General features: G+C 35.7%; 1 protein-coding gene across 2 annotated transcripts in view; it reads right to left on the reverse strand.

Annotated features, from left to right (window-relative positions):
* The window catches only part of LOC129750874 (G-protein coupled receptor dmsr-1), a 477,126-nt gene extending 457,170 nt beyond the window's left edge, over nt 1-19,956 (reverse strand). For both annotated transcript variants that reach the window (XM_055746001.1, XM_055745999.1), the window contains exon 1: nt 19,142-19,956. The gene's annotated coding sequence lies outside the window, so the exon portion shown is untranslated. The remainder of the gene's footprint in view (nt 1-19,141) is intronic.
* Nucleotides 19,957-22,284: the final 2,328 nt, after the last annotated feature.

Genomic DNA, 22,284 nt, shown 5'->3' on the forward strand with positions numbered 1-22,284 from the left:
CCTACATTAAGGGGCTATTTGTTTTTTAGCTAAAATCCAAATGAAATTTTCCTTTATAGTATAAAGTTTATACTTTTCTCTAAGCCCTCCCGCTATGCCCATTTTCTGTTTTATTTCTTCAAATTTTTCCATTTGGTAGGGTTCCTAGCTTTTAATTTTAAACAGGGTTGCTCTTGAAAAATGTCCTTTTTTTTTAATATTAGAATTAACATGACAATAAAAAATAATACTAAAACTATAAATGTAAAAAGAAAAGTTTCACTTTAACATAAAACTACCCGTTAGCTTCTAAATGCTATGATAACGTCAGGAGACGTGTTTGTTTGCGACCCTAGAGAAAAGGATATTTATAAATATTGATATTATTTTTTTACAAACTGTTCATATTTCAAAACAAAATCCAAAACTCAAATTGAGCGCCTTCAACCATAGTTAACAGTTTTCAGATATTTAAAACTTAGACTCAGTTATTGATGATTTAAAGGGCAAAATCTATTGATCAAAATAACCCAATTTTACGGTAATTGCAAAAAGTTATTCATAACATATTCAGCTGAAAAGAATGTATATCCCCCTATAACCCCCCCCCCCCCCCCCCCTTTCCCAAATTTAAGATTTCTAACAGTTGAGTCGCCGCGACTATTACGACCTCCTTCCCTACTAACCTAATGAAAGGAATACACTGAGCACATTAAAACTTTGTAAAAGTAAAAGACCTATAACACTCGGTGACAGCCAAAAAAATAGTCTGGGGTTTCTCAGTTGATTTAGACTAATTTTTGTGTCCTTAGTTAGAATATCACATTGATTTTGCTGTATCAGGTCAACTTTTTGAGATACAGCCATATGGCTATATACGCTTCAATACGTAGTAATAGGGGTTTTGACCTGATTGAACAAAACCATGGTCATTTTCGGACTCAGGGCGTCAATATTAGTCTAATTCAGTTGGAAAACCCTGGACTATTTTCAAAAAATCTTTTTTTGTTACTCAGTGTAATCAACTAGTTGCATTTAGAAAAAAATCATTTTTGCATTTGTTTTGAATTTGAGGATTTTTATGATTTAAAATCCCTCCTTTTTTTGTTATTGTTATGAAATGTGTTAATTTCAAGCGGGGTCCACATACAAAATTAACATTAAATTTGACACGTCCCATAGTATTTGCGAACAATAATACACAAGGTAGAGATAACAAAACGAGATAATTTATTGCATTTTTGGACAAGTTTAAATCAATTCCAGTTGCTTAATTGAATTGAAACCCCCCTTTTTCATACCAGGAGGGTTTCCATATAAAAATAAGTTTGAGGGTCGCCTTAGAGTTGTCTAATCAAAGTTTAAAGAACTGTGTGAAGAAATTTACCACAGGTTGATATCTTGTAAAAAGGATCAATAAAAGGGGGTTGCATCAGTAAAATTTGTTTTTTTAACTGTTATATAGTTAAAGGCCACCTTAATGTCCAGTAAAACAGAAAAAATGTCTTGCAAACAGCACCATGCACCAATGCGGACTCTAGACATCTCTAAACGGACACTTCACTGTTGCACTGTATCACTGTTGCTTCCTATTGGACAATAAGTGTTTAGTACACGGTGTCTTTTTTAAACAATTTCAAAAATAAAAAAATTCGGCGTCTCTGAAAATTTGCCAAATTATCGGAAAAACTCTCCCCTATTCAACGCACTATTCAGGAAAAAATAGAAGGGGGAAAGGTTCAATTAACACATATATTAAACCCAATTTTCAAGTTTTCTCTTATAAAGGGTGATACGATCAAAATATGGTCAAGGGAAAAAGCGTGTAAATCGGTGAAATCGTTTATTTAAAAAATCAAATTAAATTTCTTTTTCAAGTTTAATTAGTATAAAAATCAGGAAAAATATTCAGTTAGGCTTCCGCTTTTCCAAATCCGAATTTCCGGGCCATACGTTTAACCTCTGCCATCAGATTTTGTACAGCCACCTTGTCCACCTTCTTCGCCGCAGAAAGCCAGTTTGCCTTGAACTGCTGCTCGTCCTTAGCAGTTTTTTTTGGTCTTCTTTAGGTTCCGCTTGACAATAGCCCAGTATTTCTCGATTGGGCGGAGCTCTGGCGTGTTGGGAGGGTTCTTGTCCTTGGGAACCACTTGCAAGTTGTTGGCGGCGTACCACTCCATGACCTTTTTAACGTGATGGCAAGATGCCAATTCCGTCCGAAACAGTACGTAACAACCGCGTTTCTTCAGGAAAGGCAGCAGACGTTTATTCAAACACTCTGTGATGTAAATTTCTTGGTTGACAGTTCCGGAAGCTATGAAAATGCTGCTTTTCAAGCCACAGGTACAGATGGCTTGCCAAACCAGATATTTCTTCGCGAACTTTGACAGTTTCATGTGCTTGAAAATATTTGCTACCTTTCCCCTTCCTTTTGCCGTATAAAACTCCTGTCTCGGAAGCTGCTTGTACGCTTTGACGTAGGTTTCGTCGTCCATTACCACGCAGTCAAACTTCGTCAGCAACGTCGTGTACAGCCTCCGGAATCGCGCTTTAGCCGTCGTATTTTGTTTATCATCGCGATTTGGAGTCACTGCCTTCTTGTAAGTCGATAGTCCAGCTCGTTTTTTGGCTCGATGCACGATTGTGGACGATACACCCAGCTTATTTGCGGCATCTCGGAGAGAGAGGTTAGGGTTTCGCTTGAAACTACCGGCAACTCTCTTTGTCGTCTCAGCGGCTTCCGGTTTTCGATTTTTCCCCGATCCAGACTTCCTGGCTGTCGACAAACGTTCCCCAAACACTTTATTACATTTGTAACGGTTGATTTGGCAACTTTTAGCGATTTTACCAGCTTTGCGTGCGAGTAGCTCGGATTTTCGGGATGCGCGAACAAAATTTTGATACGCTGCTCTTCTTCCTTGGACGACATTTTGACAACTGAATAGTGAATTCCAAAATCAAAATAGGAGCAACATTCTACACACATACACCTTCAAAATGAGGGGTGTTCAGGTTTTTAAATACAAAATTGAAAGAAATCTTTAATACTAGTGTAAAGTTTTTTTCTGGATTTGAAAAAGATTTAAAAAAAACCCTTAGTAGAACAGTTTTTGAGTTATGCTCCAAAGTCTGAATATTTAATTTTGGAGAAATTAAAAAAAAATATGTACATGTACTCAATACCAAATATCTTGAACTGCGTAACGTTAATTTAATTTAATTTGAAATATCTAGAAATCTGAACATTTTTTCAGCAGATTGTTTTGCATGCAACAGATCATTTGCTACCGTTTTCTTTACAACTGTCTTTTATGCCATTCCCAAGCCAAGTGTTGTAGGTAATAACAAGGCTATGGCCAAAGCCTTATTTCTAAGCTAGACTGCCTCAATATCTGGATTCATAAGCTGTATTTGCGTATAGCTTTTGGTTAATAATCAATCCCTGGGAAAAATACTCTGTACTCTAGACTCAGTCGATTTGGGGTCATTTTTTTCAAGTTCTCAAATCCTGGAATCTCAAAAGCTTTGTTTTGGTTCAAAAGTCATCCATGATTTTTGCAGAATTTTTAAGTAACTTTTTCTTGAGTAAATTTAAACTTTTAGGTTTGTATGGGAAAATTAAATATTTTGTACTGAAAAACCAACATCATTTTTGAATCTTCTTTGGAACCGAGCCTGGTAATGGTTTTTTCCTTCAATTTATAAATTCTTTGAAGGAAATTTTCCGCTAAACAACTTTGTAGGAAACAGTAACTTCGTATCCTATTAGATCAAAAAGTTATTAGGTGTTTAATGGGGGCTTGTCTTTAGGCATTGAAAAATGATAAATTCAATTAACACCACTGCTGGGTGCCTAGCGAGATAATGCAAGGCTACTTTCATGCAACACTTCGCGAGGCACCAGCAGTGATGTAAATGTTTTTTTTTTTGTTTTTCCAATGCCAAATGACATACCTCTGTTAAACAGCTAATAACTTTTTTGCCTAATAAGATAAGAAATAACGGTCTTCGACAAAGTTGTTCAGAGAATTTATAGATTGGCACAAAAACCATCAGCAGGCTCAGTTCTACAGAAGAAAAAAAAATGATCTGGATTTTTCAGTACAAATTATTTAATTTTCCCATAAAAACCTAAAGGTACAAATTTACTCATGTAAAAGTTACTTAAAAATTCTGCAAAAGTTATGGTTGAGTTTTGAACCAAAACGAAGCTTCTTGGACCCCAGGGTTTGAGAAATTCGAAAATGTCTCCAAATCGACTAAGTTTACTGTACACAATGTGCACGCAGTTTCACTCTTTGGAAAAAAAAATTCACTGCACTGACCCGTGAAATGTGTAACGTTGTATGACAGAAAATGAAAAAAATAATACATATACACCCAAAGCAGAAATGTATACCTACTATTGAATGATTAAGTTAGTTGTCGAATTGCTATTGGGAAGAGTTCGAAGAGCTCGCACTCAATATAGGAGGTTGTAGTTTCGAATACAACAGAATTTCAACCATAAGCTCTATCCGGTATCATACTTTCTTCTGAGAATGTAAAATGAATAATTTATCAAAAGGAGAGGGGTAATTTATGCTGTCTACATTTTCAATTAGTGCAATTCAATCTCGCTTTGAATGAAGAACTTTTACACACAGATATCATCAAGACCGAATGGATGTATAGGAAGTATTTTTGTTGTGTTGCTACGAATCCGGAAGTGAGTTGAGAATGCTCGAAATAGAAATATCATTTTCGCACTTCAAGTGAAGATGAAATATTTTGTTTTCCACCAAATTCAATCGTGCTCCCCAGAATTTATTTACTCCACATAAACAGCTCTGTTGCTCTACAGTAGAAGACAAACATTCTTCCGAAAGCAGAAGGAGTAGCAGCTATCATAAGCTTCTTTCCACTCACTCTCTCTCGGTGCTGCTGCTGAAAAACAAACAATTTCTATCATACATTCGAAGGTACCTCCTAAATTTCGTCCTAACACAGCATCATCGGTCTTATTTTACGATAGCTTGAGTTTTCTTACCGAACACGAAATTGCGCGGCACCGTTTATTATTATGGTTTGTTTTTAGCCCCGACAACCGAATTATTAAAATTGTTTCAGGCTTCGGGTACCCGCAAGGCCCGGGTTTTGCCGGAAGCCATTCATAAATTATGAACATCTGGGGTTTTGCAGAACTGTTTCGCCGACGCCAGCAACAAAAAAGCCGGGAAACGTGTAGCAACTTAAGCTTAATATTTCAGGCCCCTCAAAACCGCAGACCCCTCCCGAGAAAACGGGGCCAAAAATTCAAATCATCTCGATTCTTGGAATTGCGACTATTTTTACAGATTGTCAATTTTAACGCATTTTCGCCGGCGGGCTTCAGAGGAATAGTTCCTTTTCCTTTCACTATCCCCAGAGACAAATTCCTCGAAATTCATCATCATCACTTGGAAACGTTTAAAATTTTCAGCTCAGAAATTAATATCACGAATTTGGTCTCTATGGCGCTTTATGTTCATCTGTGCTTTATGATAAGTAACCGCCTTAACAGAAAACACGATGAAGAAAGTTTCATGTTGCTAATTTTAGCATGGTATGACATTCCAACTAGTGGTGTGAGATGTCAGCGCCAGCCAACCTGGATTCTCTGGAGGATTCCGTCAAAGACGAAGAAAGAGAAACGGGCAATAGTATCGCCCAACTGTTCGGGTAGAGCGAGTTCAGAAAAATTATGTACAATGTAAGCAGTGAGCCAATGAAGCGAAATAAAACATGTTCCTCTGGGTGCGACAATGCTGAGAATTGTCCATAAAGTAGAAAGTGAATACATAATTTTTGTTGATCTAACATCACTGTAGAAATTTGAAGAATACTTTTATGAACCAATTTTTATTTTTTGGTCGTGCCACCAGATGTCTTCAAAAACACCAGAAAATTGGAATGTAAACAAGAACAAAAACTATAAAACAGCCGGCGTTCAAAGGGTCGTATGAGAATTATGGAGCTTTTTGAGGAAATCATTGAAGATTTCACACATTCGTCGTTCTTTAAAATCGAAAAAAAATAATCTTGGAACTAATATGCAATTTTTTTCTTCAAACTTATTCTATGTACTCATGGTGTCTATTTTTTGACCTTTTAAAAGAAAAAAAAACGGCATCTCTGAAAATTTTCCGTATTATGGAGGACACTTTTCCCTAACCAATGAACTATTCAGGAAAAAAATCGATCGGGTGGTCTAGAGCAACTTTTTTTGAAGATTTACGAGCAAAATTTTCAAGTTTCAAATTCCCAAACCAAATTGATAGAAAAAGGACAGTACTCGTACAACCTTTCATGTGCTTTCATGTTATTATCATGACATTAAGTACACACGCAAGTTTTGACATGGTGTAATAATTTATTTTACCAAATGGCTCATATCACTTTTAGAACCGAGGGCCTTATACAAAATCATCGTGTAATATGACATCACTCGAACAATTTTTGAGCGATTTTGATTAAATTATGTCCAAAACCATGTTTTGACACTTAAAAAGGATTGATAATAATGAATAACTATTCCCACTATCGTAGCGGAGGGGGTCCCATACAAAATTTTAAATTATTTTTATTGATTTTTATTACACAACCAACGTATAAACGTGGTCAAAATGACGTGAAGTTTGGTATCCGAGAGTTGTTTGGGTCTAAAATTATTTGCAAAATAACCTTCCTACTTCGAGAGGCTCCCATACAGAATCCGAATAAAACTTTTGCACTTTTGATATGGCGGGTCCCAAATAAAACTCATAGGAAAAACGATTAAACTCATCGATTTTTCATGTAATATACAAGAAAAAAGATACTCAGGCAAGATATAATATGAAAAGATGATTCGAAGTAATGAGTGACTGTTTCCATTTTTAAACGAGGGGCTCCCATAGAAATTCAACATAAAACTCGATTCATGTACAACTTTTTTCAAGTGATTTTCAAAGAAATTGATTGACATCCAAGTTTTTACGATTTATTGTCCTAAATAAGAAAACCAAAAAAAATGTTTTTGTACAATTGGACGACAAACTGTATTGAAACTACTTGAGGAAAGAAAGACTCATCAAAGTAAAATACGAGTTAACTTGAACATTTTTGAATTTTTTTTTTTTTTAATTGCCAGGTAATCGGGGTTTTGCTCAACAAGATTATATTATTAAACTAGCAGACCCGGTAAACTTCGTCTTACCATGTTCAATTTGGCGTCAATTTTCTATTTTTCCTAGTTTTCTTTAAATTTCTTATCTTTCCCTGTACTCGAATCGTCACGCTCAATTCTATCAAAATTAAACCAAAGAATTTAAACTCAACGGGTATTTTAAAATCCATATTTTGTAACTTGTTTATTAAAAAACTGTATGTTGATAATATGTATGCTTCATATGCTGTATTCCATTCAGTAAATTTATTCCGTTTTGTTATATTGTTTTTAATATTGGGACAATTTTTGGAGTATTTGCCGAATATTTTGCCTAACGCAGCGCTTTCAGCTCCCAATAAGCTTTGGATGGTGTATGTTTTAGAGCTGCAGAAGTAAAAAAACATAAGACACGATTTTTTACTAACCATTTTCAAACAGCTTTTTCATTCACTATCCTCATCCTTCGAAGAAGTTTGAATTAAAATCCATATTTTCACCAAAATCATTTCCAAAACGATTCGCCTGATACTTAAGTTATAGACTTTACACATTTCAACTTAAAGTTCTCCCAAACAGCACTTGACATGGCATTAAATCTGGCGATTTCGTGTATTGCAAATTCCTTTTTTTTTAATTCAAACAAAAAATGCAAATTAATTTCTTTGAACTTTAATCCAATGAATCATAGAAACAATTGGTTTTGAAAAGAGGAAAACATATGTTTAGATATATTCACCCATTATTTTAAAGATTTTAATTGAAGCAGTTCTGATTTCAAAATTTCCTGAACATTGTTGGTGGTGATCTGTGATTTTGATTTTTATTGATGGATATATAGGCTGAGCCCGTCATCCCGATATCTTAAAAATTATCTTATATATAGTTGCCTCCTTAAATATAACACATACTGATTTTTCACTGTTTGAACACTGCAGTTTAAATCTATAATATTACTAGCTGAACCCGTACGAACTTCGTTTCGCTTTAAATCATTGGTACGTCAAAATGAGTTTAGAAAACGAATTCGAAACATTCTTTCGACAATTTTGGGGAAAAAATTCAACAGTGTTTAAAGTCGCTACTATTACTATTACTTGAAATTCAAATTAAACTGTTGATTGGTTTTTTTATTAAAATTTATGTGAGAGTTTTTTCTTCTCGATAGGTTGCAAAATCTAGACATTATGGCAGAAACATGTACTATTTGTTTGTGTGCACGACTCTTTTGCTTGACCTTCACACTTAAATTGGTATCAATTAACTGCCTCCAACAAAATTATTGCACAAAACACTAAACTTTCAATGAAACCCTCTTTTTCTGTTCCATGGCCCGAAATTCGATAATTGAAACCAATTTTACGTTCCTCAAAACTCCCTTTTGCCATTTTTTCTTTTTAAATTATATGTAAAATTACGTCAGGAACTTGAAAACAGTGATCAGTGAATGTATACGCCCCTTTCGCCAACCCTTGACACGGAACATGCTACCTGGAGTCAATTGCTCATAGTTTATAACCCTCATCTGAACATTTTCATCTCAATCCGATGCATGATCACGACAATATCGCGAAAACAGTGAGCAACTAACATGGACGGCCTTTTTTTTGACCACGATTCAAAACTTGACACCTGAAATCAATAAACTTTTCTATTAAACTCCCATGTGTCAATTTTCATTACAATTCTATGCTCAATCAAGAGAATATCGTAAAAACAGTGAACAGATAATAACACCTTTTTTCCGACCCCTGAGTCAAGATTTGAAACCTGAAAGCAAAAGAGCGTCCCTCAAAACTCCTATGCGGAAATTTTCATCTCAATCCAATGTAGAATAACGTCAAAATCGCAAAAACATTAAATTTGGGTATGAACGACTCCTTCAGCCGACTTCTGATCCGCAATTCGAAACTTAAAATCGATTTCTCGTCTTTCAAAACACTCATGTGCAAATTTTCATCACAATCCAGTGTATAATAACACCAATATCGCAAAAACATTAATCAGTGAATATGGACGACCCCTTTGGCCAACCCCTGACCCTAAATTTGATAACTGTAGTCGATTGTTCGTCTCTCAAAACACTCATGTGCAAATTTTCATCACAATCCGATGTATAATAACGCCAATATCGCAAAAACATAAATCAGTGGATATGGACGACACCTTTTGCCGACCCCTGACCCTAAATTTGACAACTGTAATCGATTGCTCGTCTCTCAAAACACTCATGTGCAAATTTTCATCACAATCCGACGGAAAATAACGTCAATAACGTGAAAACAATATTTGTCTTGTATGGACGACCCCCTTGAGAAGGGGTCGTCCAAAAATCTAAAAACATTTTTCATCATTTCTGGTCCTAATGAGCATCCATGCCAAATTTCAGATCTCTAGCTCTTAAGACGGCTGAGTCTATAGAGGATAAACAAACAAACAAACAAACAAACAAACATACAGATAATTGCTTTTTATATATATAGATTAATACTGTTAACTTCTCTCATAAATCGGAATGCTGGCTCGTTGCGACTGTAATTTGTTCTTCGATTTTCAAGAGCGTAACGTCTACGTCGTCTAAGAGCCAAGGTACTAGAATTAGCCGTCAATCGGGAACTCAAAAAGGTCGAATTCACGATACCTCGATCTATTTTTAAAAAGAATAAAAAATCGTTGATGCGGTGCCGATGTTCTAACAAATCCAGATCCAACAAGTGACACAGATTTTTATACTCTGGCATGTCGTCTGCCCAACCGAGATTCACTGCGATAACTGCGAATTTCACGAATCGCTTCTGGACGGCTTCCAATCGATCTATATGCACATGGTACATTGGTCTCCAAACTATGCTCGCAAAGTCGAATTTCGATCTTACCATGCTAACGTACAGGCTTTTTATTGTGTAGGGGTCTTCCAGCTCTTCAGCAAACCGCCTCACCACTCCAAAAAGTGCAAGTCCGTCTGATACTAGGCTATTTATGTGGTCCTTGAAAGTTAATCCGGAATCCAGTTTAACGCCCAAATCTTGTACGCTGAAAACTCTGCTTATGTCTTCTCCGCCTAGAGAGTAAGTATGCTGGATCGGTGTGAAGCTCCTCGTAAATGATATGACTGCGCATTTTGAGCCGTTCAGTTTCAGTTTTGTTCTGGTCGTAAAATCTGTGAACGCATCCAAATCACGTTGAAGTTTTTCGCAATCATTAATCCTTTTAACAGGCATGAATAATTTTACATCGTCGGCATAGATAAGCACGAATGCGTCCGAAAGCACTTCTGGTAAGCTGTTCATCAATAGAATGAAGAGAAGGGGTCCCAAGTGACTACCTTGAGGTACTCCTGAAGACGCTTTGTATGGTTCCGAACTAATTGAATTTACCGATACGAATTGTCGTCTGTTCATTAGGTAGGTCTTTATCCAACTAAGAATGTTTCCTCCGATACCTATTTTTGAAGACGCTTCCAAGATTTCGTCGATTCCTGCTACATCAAAGGCTTTTGACATATCGGTGTAAATGCAGTCCACTTGATATCCCTTAACCATCCAATCCAATACACGGGTAGTGAACTCGCACAAATTCGTAACCACTGACCGTTTCTTAAAGAAACCGTGTTGGCAAGGCGAAATCCTGTGCTCGATTATAGGATAAAGCCGTTGATAAATTAGCTTTTCAAAGAGTTTGGGTAATGTTGAGAGTATAGCCACTCCTCTGTAGTTCTCTGCCAAATGTTTCGATCCTTTTTTATGAATTGGAGTCACTCGTGATAGCTTCCAAATGGATGGAAATAATCCTGCACGTAGCGATGAATTGAACAATAACATCAAAGGGCGTGCCAATTCGCTGCAACAAGCTTTGATCAACGTAATTTATTTTATTAAGGATTATGTTATATTTTTAAGAATTAATAACATTTAATTGAAAAGCCAATTTTTTTCAATTTTAAAAGATCGAAAAGAAATAATCTGTTCTGGTTTCGATGGTTTCATGAGTTCATTTTGTTTCCTGGAAATTATCATATAAAGAAAACCTTAATAAAAATTATGTGTCTTTTTGCTGTAAATCTTAATTTTCAAAAATTAAAGACCCGTCAAATCTTAACGAATATCACTACAGTTCAACATTCAAAAAGAAATATCGAATTTACATTTGTCCCATTTATTGGGGCAAGTGAAAACACATAGGTCTTTTTCAGATGCGTCAGTGAAAAGATTTTAAAATGAATTTAATACTTGTTCTTGTTTGTCTGTTTTATCAACTTTCATTGCTATATCCTAAGTTTTTCTCCGGAATAAATTAATGCTTGGTACTTCAATTTCACTGAATACTGTTCAACCAAAAAACCTTGATTTACAAAGACCTTTATAATAATTTTGAATATCCGCTTAAGATTCAACACTCGGGATATTCTTTCTGGACATTTTGGAGATAAAATTCTTAAATTGTTTGTTTCATAGCTAAATGGCGCGTTTTCACTTATTCCACCTAAAAAAATAACAGGAATTAATATTATTTTTAACACTTTCAGGTCATATTAAAATTTCATCATAAAAATCTGCTGCCCCTGGAATATCAATCACAAAAAAACTTTTCAACAAAAAAGTGAATCAAAAGTCTCTTTTGCCAAAATATGTAAAACAAAAACACACTTTTCATGTTAAGTGTGCACTTGAATTGTGTGTAAATAAACAGTAAACGTGTAAACAGTTTTTTGGTGAATGTTTAAAAAAAAAACAGTAAAGTTTATTTAATCAAATTTTTTTTGGGCCCGACAACTTTTAGATGAAGAAATAATGTATACATTTTTTGTAAAAGTTGATAATTTGCACTTGCTCTAGTCCACTTTCTTAATTGAAATTTCTTCCGGAAAATTCATATTCTCACTTTTTGTTATTAAAAAGTAGATTGTTTTATTGATAATTTCAATTTACGTTTGCAAAAAATCAAATAGTTCATTTGGCCTTTTAAAACTTCAATCCTTACTCTATTTCAAAGAACAGACTCTTATCGAGAGGACGAATGACCAAGTTGGTTAAAATCCTCTATAAATAAACAAAATAGAATAGAATAGACTCTTATTCAGTTAATGTGTCTAGCGTTCTAGGCGTATCGGATTATACGAAATTGAATGTAATGCTTTCCAATTTTTTATTTTCAAAAGGCCGCAAAGTGTCATAACATTTCATATTTATCTTTACCAAATTCATATTTTTTGGACAACAATTTACTACTTTAATTAACACGAATTAAAAATGGTTTTAATATTTGAAATCGTTTATATGGTTTTAATTCGATCAATAAAATATCAATCCGTGTCACATTTAGTCACATCATTTATTACCATGTGCTGTGTACAAATAAGCAAGAAAAAAACACATCTAGGTTGCATATCGCCCTCACGTGCATAAGAATTAAAGGTACTTGGTTGAGAAATAGGCGCCTAATTTTTAAATTTTTCCAGCGATCAATGAACAGTGTGCTTTGGTTACTATTATCTTGCAACGACGTTTGCTAGCGACGCCTCGCCCATGGAGACGAAAAACAAACCCCTCGAAGAAAAGAAAATCTCTAAAAATGGATGCCAGACTTTTCAATTTCAGATTTTGGCAGAACAAATATTATATGTTTTATTTGATCAGCAAAATGTCAACCTGAGTCACATCCAGGCGTCATTCATAACCATGTGTTGTAGAAATGAGCTAGGAATCAAGAACTAAAAACTCACATCAAGGCTTCATATCGCCACCACTTGCATTGAAAATATGCTTAGCTGAGAAATACGCGCCAAAATATTCTCACTGATCAGTATGCTATGCCATGGTTACTATCTTCTAACGACGTCAGGTCGCGACGCCTCGACCTTAGAGACGAAAAACAAACCGCCCAAAGGAAAAAAAAATCTCGAAAAATTGGAAGCCATGACTTTCATTTCATTCAAAAAACTACAAATTTAATAATTACGGACAATTGATGCCACTTTGTGTTATTTTTATTCGATATAAACCGATTCGCATGGCTACAGAATATTTTAAAAATAATTTCATTCGAATCGTTTGGGTCCTTTCGGAGGAGTAGTACTACAAACACCGTTACAAGAGAATTTTATATAATAGATAACTCAGCATATTTTGAATTTGGTCGGTGGTCCCTTATAAAATTTACATTAAATTCGATACAATTAACATTATATTCGACACAAACAATTTTCGAAAATCTTCATCAAATTAGAAGCACTTAAAAAATTGTTCATAACGAAATGAAAATATACCTATTCAATTTTTGGAGGACAATGCGAAACATAATAAATATAAATTACAAAAAAAAACTCCAGAGAAACCACCCAGCCTCGAAATGGGGCCTCGACTCCACTGAAATTGTAACTGTACTGTAACGCTCTGTAACGCCTACACGTTATTTGAAATCATTAATCAATTGACTGTGCCAAATTTTGTTTGTCTCAATGCGATACAAACACACGTAATAATTGCAAAAACAAATTTAACAGGTAATATGGAAGACCCTCTTTTTGTCTGTTTTGTATTGTATAATTGGTTACCATTATGTCCGAGCCACCCTAACCATAGTAGAAAAAGATGAGTTCTCTCACGAGGACTCACTGTCAACAGCACGATCGACTATCAATCGTGTTGACAGCATAACTGGCAATAAATCAGTTCGATCCAATCACCGTACACGACACATCGCTTCCTTAGGTCCGTCGGTCGCTAACAATTTAAGGGAATAAAGTAAAATTCGCCCCGGTAGTTAATCGTGTGTTATTTTTATGTGGAAGAAAGAATTTCTGGAAGTGGTGATATCACCGAAGTTTGGCCAGTCCCTCCAAGTGAAACGCGACAAATCGGGAAGCTAAAATACCCCGATTAGTGATTGTTGGAGGCCTTAATTGCACCAGAGAGTGGACAAGATTTTGTGTGCTGTTCATATCGTCCAGTAATCATACAGTCCACTATTAGTGTATGACGATCTAGAACATTTGGTCCTTCGAACCGGATATGAACCAGTGACCTATGGATATGATTATTGGGGCAGAATATTTTTATGAGTTGTTGTGTGATGAAAGTCAGAAAATCGCCAATGCTGGTCCAGTTTTACAAAATTCAGTATTCGGTTGGATTGTGTCTGGAAAAGTGTCAGAAATACAGACAGATTTATAAGTCAGTCTGATCAGTGTAGATCAGGTGCGCCTCGAATGAATACAATTATTGGAATCAGAAATCAATTGACCGTCCCAGCCCCCATGTATAAATTTCGACTCGATCGTTGCATAAAAACGGAATTAGAAGAGAATAAATTTTTATTTATTCTTTTGTCAGCCCCCGTTCCCCCTTTGATTTTTTCAAAATTCCAGAGAGGGGAAATAATTCAACAATTTTATTGAAAAATTTGATAATTTTTTCGAAAATTCAAATAATTGGAAGAGCAAAAATCAAACTGTAGAAAATGGGAATTGTATCACCATTTATATTCGAGATTTTTCCAAATTTTCGATCTAGAAAAACTGGATTTTCCGATGTTGTGCAATGTAGGTTGTATGCAAGTTTATTACATGCAAGCTTGGTCCAATTTGTTTCAGCCTTATTGCCATAAAATAAAACTCTTTTACGAACTTTGATATCTGAAATCGATTGCCCTTACCTCAGAACTCCCGTGTGCAAATTTTCAAACAAATCCAGTGCATAGTAACGTCAGAAAAGAAGAAAAAAACAGTAAATAGTTAATATGGACGACCCACAGCACTGATATAATTTTTAATTTTATGTAACGTAATCGAGTTATCTTTGAAAAAAAACAAAATGATGATGACATATGTAGTTTCTCACATCTCAAGCTAGTATTTTAAAGTATTTCATTTTCATTCAAAATTTAAAAATCCATCGATAATTGTACCAATTTTAACATTTTTCGATGCCGTAAAAAACCTTACCCAGTATGACGTATTGGCTCAATGATATCACCTACAAATTGTTTTACTGTTATAATCATCCCTATTCCAGCTTCCAACACATTTGATGTAGAAATATTTTTCGAACAATCATCAATTTTTTTTATAAATATTTTTATAATTCTGTTATTTGCGTGGGGTAAGATGCAACAAAAAGCAAATCAAAAAGACACCTTGTAAATCTTGTTTCCATATGCTCGAATAAGATTGTTTTGCATCACGCATTTATCAACCTTGAAATTTCTTCAAGGTTCAATGATTTTTATGATTCAGCTAGTAGAATTTTTTGTAGTATTTTTTTACCCCTAAATGTATTCAATATCCTTATGTTCAGAAAAAATGTAAAAAATAGTTCCAACAGAACGAAGAAATTACTGCAATTGGTGATTTCATGCTTAATGGCATCAAAAATTTATCAAAAACTTTACATTTACTTACGTTATCATAAGATTTTTCATTGAAATCAAAGTTTGTTGCAAGTTACCCCTTTTTCTAAAAATAGAGAAAATCGCAAGTTTTTAAAAAATAAAAATTACTGTAGAAATCAATAGTTTTTCTGACTACGTCAGTATGATGTCCCACTAATCTTAAAACTTTTGATGCATAAAGGGTATGATTAACTGTGGACGTGAGTTTTTTAGAAGCCGTTGAAGTTGAAAAGTGTTGCGTGTTGCCCCAGTTGACGGTACATACAGAAATTGCTTTTTATATGTATAGAGATATAGAAAAATTATGTTGAACAAAATCATTCAAAAGTTTTTAATTGTGGGAAACATTGTTTATAAAAAGCTAAGCTCAAAAATTTTGTTTTACGAATGTACGAATCCGAAAAAGTAAGCCAAATTTTTATTATGTGTTGTATAACTAGTTCATTTTTTTCAGATTCCTCGACCTAGATCAAAACAGTATGTTAAAAGAGGAAGCAAAGGTGTGAACTTATATAAAATAACCTTCGTCAATTATTCGCAGAACTCTAAAGATAATAACAAAAAGATGTGCTAGGTGAAAAAAGTTAAATCGGAATAACTACAAATATTTAACGATATTTTTTTTAAGATCAATGTTATTGTTATTTATTTCACGTCGTTAAAAAGAAATTAAACATTTTATATGATTCAAACTGAACAAAATCAGCCGGAAATGAGTAGGCAGGTACGTCACTAAATGAAAGTCAGGGTTTTTTTGTCGTTTTGGAAAACAATGATTTTTAAAACCAACTCGAACTTTGCAATCATTCGTTCTTCCGAACATGGATATCATTTGCATTACTTTTTTTTCCCTAAAAACGGAAATTTTTCAAGATCTTTCTGCGATGCATTGAAAATATTTAATTCATTTTCATATAAGAATTTTTTTTATTTAAACCGGCGGTGATTACTTCCATTCAAAAGTCTTCTGGAGTAAAGTATATCACAACAATAACTTAAAAACGAGAGATATATTTTTTTAATTTTGTTATTCAAATTCACTGATTAAAATTTCGGTTTTCTTACGTATTTCCAAAAAGTTTTTTTACAGAAAATATTATTAACATAACATGATGATCAAATTTGCTGAAATCCTAGGTATAACAGTAATTTCACAGATTCCCAAGCAAATTCTATTTATAAATTAAGGCTAGAGTTTACATTCTTTGTTGTTAGATTTTTAAACATTTTTATAAAGATTTTGTAAATAAAACCTTAGAGTTACTTGGATATGGTTTCTAACGCTAGTTTTATAAAAAATGTCATCGTTAATATGAATTACCTACTATTTACCAAGTGAAAAGACCAAACTTGTCAACGTTTGGTATAACATCAGAGCCAATTTTCACAGTTTTTTTTGGATCAAATAAAAATAACAATATGGGGTATGTCCAGAACGTAGATTTTTTTGGCAATTTTAATGCTTAGCTTTAATTCAGTTACCAACGAAATAAGTGTTTTTGTCCAATTTGATAAAACAATTATAGGTATTTGAAAAATAAAGCTGAGTATATTGACAGTACAACTTTATATTTGGCCGAAATGTAAAAAAAACATCATCATGTGCTCAACAATAATCTTCCGATTATTTTATTTGCCTTTGCAGACTTGCTAGAACAAATATCAATTTCTTCTTTTTTTACCCCTCCCACCACCCCCCCCCCCTTCGTAATTTCCAAAAATCCCGAAGGCGGGAATAAATAAAGTTTTAAGTAGTTTAAGCGAATTTCGAAAAAAAAAGTCAAATATCCGAAAAATTACAAGAGCAAAAAACAAATTGTGGAAGATGGGAGTTTAAACACCATTTGTATTCTTGATTTTATTGAATTTTTTTATTTATAGGTTTTGTGCAATGATATAGTATGTAATTTTGTTGTGTACATGATTTCGTGCTATTTATTCTAATTTATCAGTTTTTTGCATTATTTTTTATTATCTCCACCCTCGCGATTCTCCAACTCCGAGAGACAAAAGTAGGATTTGAAATTTGTTCCGGCCTTAGTTATTGATTTTGAATTTTAAAGCCTTCGAGAAAAATTAGGAAAATTTTATTTTGAATTAGAATCTTACGGTTTTGAAAATGATATTGCATGTAAAATTTGAACAAGTCATCGACAAATCAACTATTTCCGGACTGATATTTAATGATAACTAACGATCTATTGCAGGAAAAAAATGAGAAAATAATTCAATTCCAGAAAGGCTTCGCGGGCTGCGCATTACTCGCTCCTTGTATAGAGAGTTGCAGATTAAGAGCAAGTGGAAATGCTTTTCTCTATTGAACTCGTTATTCTCAAGCAATTTTTTCACAACGCAAATTGTTTTTGCTTTTCAGGCACTTTCTGTAAAATTTTCGAGAAAATCTTAATAAAATCCAGGGTCAAAAGTTAAGAACTAATGACGGTGGATTAAAAGTTCAGGAAAAAACCATTCGATTTTGATGACACTAAGTGTTCTGGCGGAAAATTAAACAGGTCTGTATATGTAGTTGAAAGCAGGGAAAAATCATCATTTTTGATCGTGAAAACCAGAAAAACATGGAATTTCACTAAGAAAAAATTCTAGGAACCCTGTGGTATGTAGGTAATATGTAATACAAACATGGGTCAATACATAAAGAGAATAGACGAAGAAACGAAATGCGAGAGAAACTTCTATTTTTAAAAAAAGTGGCTCCAGAGAGTAGAAAATGTATAACAAATACTTAATCGTATCCTTTCTTAGCAACAGAAAAATTTAGTGTTAAAGGAGATATTATAACATGATTTCATTGTAAAAAACCAAATAAAAATATGATGTTGTGGAGAATGGTACTTTTATTTCCCGAGATCATATATGATTAATCTTCCATATTTCGACAACCTGTTGAGTGATTTTTTCTCACTGTTTTTCAATATCCCTTATAATTGAACGTCATCCATAAATTAACAACAAACAGCAAGGTCACCAACCTTCGGATTTCCACCGACTGTTAGAATCAAACATTAATCTTTCGGCGTAACAACAGAGGGCGGTGGGAACGGTGATGAAACTGGCAAAATAGTAATCTAGGTCATTTGATTTAAACTCTTACGTTAAAACGTACGTTGTATTCTGATTCTGGTGTTTTAAATATTTTTTTTCAATTTTTCAGCACTGATTGCAAACGAAACGACAAATGAGTGACTGAAGGATAAACTGATCGAAAATCACATTAATCTAAATAATTTTTCACTTTTATCGAAATGATTTTATAATGTAAAGAAAAATGCAAAATTTGACCTTCGAAAAACGCCTTTTCCGGATGAAATTACGTAGTTATATCATTTTTGGACTCTTGTCAATATTTTACTCTCACTCTTAATTCTGTTATGCAGCTCAAGCTTTATACTTATTAACACCATTTTTGTCTTCCAGCTTTCTTAAAAATTCTTTTAGTAATCAGCATTTGCTCGAAACTCATCCTTCAGTCTCCATAGCCCTTTGCATTTAAATGCGGTACTTAGTATAGTGTTGAAACTGCATTTTAACTATCAATATACTCAATGTGTCCTAAAGAGGCATTAATTCCAAGCGACAAGCTTTACTCACCTTCCTTAAGTCCTCTTTGATTGGTGTTGTAAACCGGATGTCACTCAAAACCCCCCTCGCACCAAGCTCGTTCCTCGCAATAAGCGTACTTAAAAATCAATTGAACTCATCCACTTTTACAACCAACATATTTTACTCTCGAATCAACTTTATAACTCCATTATTCCAGGGCTTTGATGGCCGATGAGCCTCGATTCAGCCTATACAGGCTGCCACGTGGAAATCTTCTTCCCTTTTCCTTCACTACGCGATCATTTCATTAACAAAACATTAGCCGCGCCCGAAATCGGCGTACACCATCGCCATCTTCATCCCAATCCGGTCACAGGTTAAGAAGCACTTAAATCTGAATCATTATCTTCGGAACCAGCAACCAGGAACAAATTGCTTTCTTCCCTTCCATTGGATTTTGAGCGATGGTTGGTAAATTTGCACTTTAAACCGCGCGAGATTCCATCATCCTCGCTGGAACAATTTCTTCGATCCCAACGCCAAGTGAGAAAGAAGACGACGACGATTAGGCCAAAAACGCTCAAAACGGCAATTTGCCTTCCCACGCAGCCCTAGGCTCTGGCTGGCAAAAATACGTCAAATTCTTCAGTACACTAAACACACCACGTCAAAACAAATTACCCACAACGGAACGTTTCAACAACGCTAGGTCGACGACAACAGTTCGATTGGGACGAAAATCTAATCAAAAATCCCAGACTCGCACAGACTTTTCGTCCGGTAGACCAACAGTTGCCGCGGTTTTTCTCGGGTCCGAATCCAAAGTGGAAAAGCCGGACTGGAACAGCGTCCGCACTCGACGAAATCCCGTGGAAAACTGAATGAAAACAGGCCACTAGCAGCTTATTTTGTTCCCCAACCGGCAGCACTTTGGAGTATTTCTCCCTCCGACTCGATCCCCCTGATCGCCTTAGCCACTCTTCAATGAAATCAACCTGCCAAAAACGAAAAACCCACCTTGGGCCACATCATCTCTCATCCCCTAGCCTTCGGCCAACATCAACGAGGAAAACGGCAACTGTCTCAACCGACGACGACGACAACGGGCGAGGAAAAACTTTCCTTCCAATTTCCCACCAGCCGAAGGTCGCCACCCACCCCAAGTTTGATTCAAGGGGTGGGGGTGGAGGATTCTCGACTAGACCGCTGCTGCCGCCATTCGTCGCCGCTTCAAGGGTTGGTTGGTGGTTCACAGTTTGTCCCGTTTGTTTTGCTTCGGGATTCTACTCTCGGGAGGCTGCATGGTGTTTGGTTGCATGGTTCATGTGTTTGTTCGGGTGCGTTAATGGAGCTACCCGCTAACGCTACTGAATCGGTCGGTTTTTGGGTTGAGAATCGCTTCGGATCAGCTACGTTCGGGGTATGCTTCGGGTCTTCGTTCAGTACGAACTGGGCAGGGTTGCCGTTGAATCAGCAACAGGTTGCTGGTGGTTGTTAAATAACAATTATTTTTTTAAGCTTCTAAAAAAAGCCTGTTTAAGCGATAAACTTCTATCAAAATTGGTCAGGTCCTATAATTTTGAATTGCTGAAAATCACAGAGATGCACACTTCCTAAATAAGAATAAAATTGATTTTCTCAGGCCCGTGCGAAGGATCCGTACATGGGGGGAGCGGTTTTCAAAATTCAAATTAAGCTGGAAATAATAACAATACCAAAAATGCACAACGCATTCTAGTTCCAACCGTCGAGCGAGAAACACGTTTTTCAGAGCGACTGTTGTAATAGATATATCGTTTATCTAGTCTCGTGAGTGTTTTTATATTTGTGCTGAGTGAAAGTTTATAAAAAAAGACTAAGAAGTGGTCGGAGCAATGGGAGACGACTCCGGCGGGGGCCCATCCTACGGGACAGGTTCCCGGTTTTGGGCGTTAGGAGACGACGCGGATTCAGACCAATTCACCAACGTTGCGTGGAAAAGGAAACGTGGAAATAAACGGCCCGTAACTCGAGACGCTACAAGCGACCTGAAATTCGATCCAAAAGACAATGGCGGTCGATTCTTGATCGTTACCCGTACGGACGAAAAAAAGGACATGACGGAGTTAAACCCCTTTTGGATTAAAAAATGTTTCGACAACATTTCCAAAGGAATCCAAATCTCTCGATTTAAGCAAGGTACGTTATTGCTTAAAACCCTCAACCGACAGCAAGCTGAAAAAGTTCTAAAGGCTACAACGTTCTGTGAAGGTGTCAATATTAAAGTAACGGAACACGAGTCAATGAACATCAGCAAAGGTACCATTTTCTGCCCTGACCTTAACAAAATGAAGGACGAAGAGATTTTGGAATGGTTGGTTGACTCCAATGTGAAAGAGGTAAAAATAATTCAACGAAAAAATAGTAGCGGCAAGTTAGAAGATACTGGTTCATTTATTTTGACCTTCAACCTAAGTTATCTTCCTCGCACTATTGACTGCGGATTCTACAACTGTACAGTTCGCATGTATGTGCCAAATCCCATGCGCTGTACTGTGTGTCTGCGTTTCGGACAAAAAAAGATAGCTGCAAGAGTAACAGAATTTGCGCTGCCTGTGCAGATCTGTTTCACGATAAAACTCCATGCCAACATCCCACCACGTGTGTTAACTGTCGAGGAGAGCACAACGCGCTTTCTCGAGCATGTCCGATCTACCAAGATGAGCTTGAGATACAGTCCATCAGGGTAACCGATCGTGTGACGATGCGTGAAGCCAGAAATAAGCGACGCCAGCAAGTCCCCCTCTCAGCACTCACAGCTCCATTCCAGCGTAGTTTCGCAGCTGTAGCAAGGAACCCACCACGACGAGAAGAGAGAACGAAAACCGACGCGAGCCAACAACGACCGGAAACACCAAATGAACAGCACGTGAATACACAGGTAACTCAACAGCCCAATGAAACAAGCGGTAACTCAACCAACGAAGATGATCGTCTACATCCGGTAGATCATCATTCTCTGAGAGAGAATGTCCCACCCAGAGCTGAGAAAGCTTTGGTCCCACTCCCACCCATTTTTGAAGAGAACAACATAAAAACGACGAGCGAATCTCCCGATCCAGTCTCCTGCCAGTTTGATCAAGGTAACTTACAACAGATAACAAATAAGTTAATTGAACAAGAAAAGAACGAATCTATGAGTATCAGTGAAA

The sequence above is a fragment of the Uranotaenia lowii genome, chromosome 3 (genome assembly GCF_029784155.1).
Source record: "Uranotaenia lowii strain MFRU-FL chromosome 3, ASM2978415v1, whole genome shotgun sequence".
NCBI classification, from domain to species: Eukaryota; Metazoa; Arthropoda; class Insecta; order Diptera; family Culicidae; genus Uranotaenia; species Uranotaenia lowii.